Source organism: Gossypium arboreum, chromosome 9 (assembly GCF_025698485.1).
Source record: "Gossypium arboreum isolate Shixiya-1 chromosome 9, ASM2569848v2, whole genome shotgun sequence".
NCBI lineage: Eukaryota > Viridiplantae > Streptophyta > Magnoliopsida > Malvales > Malvaceae > Gossypium > Gossypium arboreum.
In genome coordinates this window covers 32,173,263-32,179,262 of record NC_069078.1, presented here as the reverse complement: position 1 = coordinate 32,179,262, position 6,000 = coordinate 32,173,263, and positions in this window count along the sequence as shown.

The window sequence follows — 6,000 nt, the reverse complement described above, 5'->3', positions numbered from 1 at the left end:
TTTTGGAAAAAGTTGCAAGAAGCTTTGGGTACCAAGTTGCATTTTAGCACCGCCTTTCACCCCCAAACTGATGGTCAATCTGAGCGGATAATTCAGATACTTGAGGATATGTTGAGATGTTGCGTCCTCGAGTTTAGTGGTTCATGGGAACCGATTTGCCATTGATTGAATTAAACACAACAACAACTTTCAATCGAGTATTAAGATGGCACCATACGAGGCTTTGTACTGGTCGTAAATGCCGTACACCATTGTTTTGGACCGAGCTTGGTGAAAGCAAGATTTTCGGGTGGATTTGTGACACCCAAAATTGACCCTAGTCGGAAGGTGGTCTAGGACTGAAAAACCGAGGCATAAAAATAATTAAAAATTTATTTTGATGCCTATAATATGTGTGTGCTCATGTATGACATTTTATGATGATTGATTTAGTGTTATAAGGGTGAATTCCACAAGAAAGGACTTAGTAATGAACTTTGAAAGTATGATAGGAAATGTGTGATGACTAATTAAAGCATGCATGCAAAATAATGGACTTGCATGTCAAATTCCCTTTTATAGGTGGTGGCGCCATGACAAGGAGGATGGGCTAAACATGTCATGAAACATGTTTTGTTGGTGCATTAGGGTGAAATAATAAACAAAGGTGTATGGGTGATAAAAAATGAAAAAAAATGTGTGAGTGTGGTAATCCCCCCATTGTCGTGAGTTGTAGAGAAAGAAAGAAAAAAATTTTGTTCATCCTTTCTTGAGCCAAAACTAAGGAAGAAGGAGGATTTTTGCTTCATGCTTGGTTTGGAAGAGATCTAGAAGGAGATTTGGCTAAGTTTGTGTGACACCCCGAATGTGACCCTAGTCGGAGAGTGGTTTCGGGACCACGAAACCGAGTCACAAGAATAATTAAGTGTTATATTCCGTACTTATTGTATGTGGAATTGGTATGCGTAAATATTTCGTGTCTCGATTTTTTATTAATTAGGTGCTAAATTATAAGAAAGGACTTAGTAGTGAACTTTGAAAGTACGATAGGAAATAGGTGATGACTAATTAAAGCATGCATGCAAAATAATGGACTTGCATGTCAAATTCCCCTTTCTACAAGTAATGGCCGCCATGACAAAGAAATATGGGTCAATCATGTCATGAAACATGTTTTGTTGGGCATTAGGGAGAAATAGTAAACAAATAAGCATGGGTAAGAAAAGAATGAAAAAAAATGTGTGTGAGAGAGTGGCATACCCCATTGCCGTGAGTTGTAGAGAAGGAAAGAAAAAATTTTGTTCATCCTTTCTTTGAGCCAAAACTAAGGAAGAAGGAGGATTTTTGCTTCATGCTTGGTTTGGAAGAGATCTAGAAGGAGATTTGGCTAAGTTTGCATCAAGATTAAGGTATGTATGAGGTTGTGTTGGGAGTTTCATGCATGTTTTGGTTGCTAACTTGATGTGCATGTTAGCCATGGCTCAAATCTTTGGTATGCCATGGAAATGGTATTTGGCCAAAGTTGTTATAGTGATAAAGCCATTGCATGCTAAGTGTGAAGCTTGATGATGATGCATGCAATGATGGATTTTCTACTCATGAGTAAGATTTTGAGTTTTCTCTTTGTTTTATCATGATTAAAGTTGAAAAGGAGCATGATTGTCATACTTGGCCATGATGCATTCTTGAGCATGATTCATGCTTCTTGCATGTTAGTTAAAAGTTTGTGTTTTGGATGGCTATGGACACCTTGAAAATTCGGCCATGCTCATATATGCATATATATGATTGCACATTATGTTTGGTTATGAACTAAGTGATGAATATATTGATTTAAAGAAGAAAATGTGGAAGAATGCTTGTGAAATTGCAAGCACAATTGCCTAGCACACATATAAGTGCTTGATGCTATATTATAAGTTTTGGGCCACAATGTGCAAAGCATAAATTAGTAGATTGCATGCTGTTTTTTGTGAGGTATTAAGTGCAAATTTTGACCTCAACATGTACATGAATATTCGGCCTTGGGTAGCCCATTGAAGGCCTTAGCATTTCCTTGATGTTCAAACAAATTGTATTGAATTGCTTGATGTAGTATAAAATGTGCATGACCATTGTGTATTCAAGCTAAAGAGTGGCCATATGACCATCTAAAATCCTTGTCATATTCGCCATAAGCAAGCACAATGAGGTTTTAATAAATTGAATTTGTTTGAATTAGCTCAAGAGCCAAGAGGGCCACAATTGGACAAGGGAAGGAAAAGGTGATCGAATAGCCGAAAAAGCCGCTCGACAACATCCGAGGTAAGTCCTCAAGAAGTGACCTTACTTGAATTATGTGAGATGAAATATGGATGTGTATGATTATTGATTATGTGTGTATGAGTATTTGAATTCCACGGGCTAAGTCCCCGGCGTAATATGCTAATGATATTAATTGTGTTTGAGCCTTAGTGTGAAAATGAAATATGTATGTCCAATGATTATTGATGTATGTGTGCATGAGAAATTGAATGATATCCGGCTAAGCCCGAAGACAATTATGTTGAAATTATATCCGGTTAAGACCGAAGGCAATTGTGCTAGTGGTTATATCCGGCTAAGGTTCAAGGCATTCGTATGAGTTATTCTATCCGGGCTAAGACCCAAGGCATTTGTGCACGTGATTATATCCCGTTATATTCAAGAATCTTGGGCTGGAGGTGAGTGTTGGTTGCTGAAATGAATTTAATTAGTACACTCGGACAGCCCAAAGGATAAGGTACGTTATATGTGCATTGGAAAGTCGACGTGTTTGAGCAACATTCGCTCAATCGACTAATGAATTTCAGTTATTGAATTGATTGATGCTTTGCGAACTTATACAATGATGAAGTATGAAGTAAGAATGTGTATTAATGAAATGATGCATTTGGCTATGTGAATGTATTGCTGTAAATTATAGTTCATTATATTCCTTGAGACTTACTAAGCATAAAAATGCTTACCCGCTGTTTTGGCTCTTAGTTTTCTAGATTTCGCCGAGGCAATCGGATTTGGGATCGTTGAAGTCAAGTCATCCACACTATCAAGCCTCCATTTTGGTATAAATTTTGGTTGAACTTGAGATGGCATGTATAGGACTACCTCTTGTTTGTTAAATACGTTGTAATTTAAGTTTGTATGGCCATGTAAAATGGCTCAAAAAGGGAGCATGAACTTAGACTTATTGTGGGTTGTATGTATATATATTTGGGGTCATGATGTGGCTATGGTTTGGAAATGGGAATGTTGGTCATATGATCAGCCATTGGCATGGTTAAAATGATCATATATGAACCTATGTATGGCAAGATTAGTTGAATCATGGAGACTACCAAATAGGTAAGTCCTACCTTAAAAACAGATGCTGCCAGCTGCAGTGGCGTGAATGTGAAAAATCACCATAATTCATAGGAATGGAATCAAATAGTGAATAAGCTATGTAAATGAACCTTGATGAGTCTATTTTCATATGGAAGAAACGAAACGGTCATAGGAGTTACAGGTTAAGAGATATTAAAGCTATTGTGAGACAGGGCCAGAATGGTTTCTGGGTTCCCTGTCGCAACTTTAAAAATTCACTATAAATTATCCAAAAAGAATTAGGAGATATACCTTATATGTACAGATTCCATTTTGAGTCTAGTTTCATTAGAAACAAACGACACCAGCATTAAAGTCCTGTGCAGAGAGATATTCAAGTTATACCGCGCGAAGGTCAGAGCAGTCGATCCCTGTAACTTGGGTAACTTTAACTAATAAACTGTACCAATTGGCCCGACCAAAATCCTAGAAATAAATCCATGGATGTATATATGAGTCTAAATTCAGGAAAATTTACGAAACCAGTTTCGAGTTTTGAAACTCGAGATATGATTTTAAGGCGACAGTGACGCAGTTTTCCAGCCTGACTGGAAATGTCAAATTGGTGGGCAAAACATGTGAACTTGGTTTGTTAACCCTCGGGTCCCGACAACGGCGATGGTCTCGGGTTTGGGGTGTTACAATTTTATTGGTATCGAGCCACGGTTTAGTCGATTCTAGGACTACCGTGATGTGTTTGGGGTCTAGCTATACATGCCATTAAATGATGAATCGATAGTGTGATGAATTCGACAATTTGACTTCATGTTTGTTTATAGCAATGGATCCCGATCCCAACCGAAGCGATAGCTGATGATGTGGAGAGTGTGGCGCTGCTCCGCGCGAAGGGACAGCGCGGCGGACTCTCAACCTATGGCCAGCAATCCTAATGACGAGGCTAAGCAAGCCTTTTATAGTGTGATGAACGAATGGTTTAATCAATACATTCGAACCAACACGCATTGTTCCACCACCTCCATTCTGACGAATAATGCAACCCCAAGACCTACAATACCTCCGGTGATGACCCAATAAGGTCGTGTAAGCCCCAATCGATAGGATTCAAAACATGGGGCCACTGAATTTAAGGCTACGGATGATGATGATGCGAAGCGAGCTGAATTATGGTTAGATAACACTATCCGGGTGCTTGATGAGCTATCCTCACACCCGATGAGTGCTTAAAGTGTACCATCTCCTTGCTACGAGTCCGCCTACTATTGGTGGAGTACTCGACTTGTGGTGCCTAGAGAGCAAGTGACTTGGGAATTCTTTCTAACCGAAGTTCAAAAAGTATATCATCGAGATTCATCGACCAAAAGCGGAGGGAGTTCCTTGATCTTAAGCAAGGTTCTATGTCCGCTATCGACTCTTAACGAAAGTTTGTGAGGCTTAGCCGACGCTGCGAGAATGCATTTCGTCCGAAGCTATTATGTGCAAACGCTCGAGGATGGGCTGAATGATGATATAAGGATGTTTGTTGGCATTCTCGAGATCACGAGAGTTCGTGAGTACTTGTTGAGCGAGCTTGTAAAGTCAAGAGCTTAGAAAGGAGAAACAAAAAGTCGATGTGGGATTGAGAATTCGAAAGAGGTCCTCGGAAAGTCTCTTCAACAAGCATCAAGAGATTTCGAGATGATGCGAGCCGGTCTAGAGGCGTTCGGGATTTTCTAGACGAGGACGCGATCGACCCCCAGTGACCACACGAGTCACCTCGATTCTTGGTGCGGAAATGATCGCCAGAGAGGACGAGTGTCCACATTGTGGCAAATGGCATTCGGGGAGCTGTTGGTTTCGTGATCGCTCTGCTATAAGTGTGGATCGGCCGACCATTTTATGAAGGATTGCCCGAGGATGCATGAATGAATGCAAGTCGAGTGCAAACCCGGTGCTACCATCGCCGAGGTAGGCCACCTAGAAATATGGGCAATGTCGTTGGCGGTCGAGAGGATCTAGAGATGCTACCATCAGATCCGAGGCTCGTGCTCTCGCTAGGACTTATGCCATACGCCGCACGCGAGGATGTGCTCTCCGGATGTTATTACCAGACTTTCACTCTTTTCAATACAAATGTAATTGCTTTGATTGACCTCGGTTCTACTCATTCTTATATATGTGAAACCTTAGCATCCAAAGAAGACTTTGCCCATTGAGTCATCGAGTTTGTAATTGGTGTCAAACCCTTGGGTCATTACGTGCTTGTTAACAAAGTGTGCAAGAAAAGTCCCCTAGTGTTCCGAGGTTCTTGTTTTCCGCGGACTTAATGCTTTTGCCATTCGATGAGTTCGATGTTATTCTTGGTTTGGATTGGTTGACCATGCACGATGCGGTTGTAAATTGCAAGAGCAAGACTATCGATTTGAGGTGCGCGAATAATGAAATAATTCGGGTTGAGTCCACGGACTTAAAGGGTTGCCAACGTGTAATATCGGCGATGTTGGCCTAGAAATATGTAAGAAAAGGGTGCGAAAGCGTACCTTGCGACGCACTCGATGACAAGGAATCGAGAAGAAACCCGAATCTGTGCCCGTGGTTTGTGAATACCCGGATGTTTTCCAAGAATTGCCGGGTTTACCATTGCTCGAGAAATAGAATTTGGCATCGAATTGGTACTGTACCACCCAATTTCGATAGCTC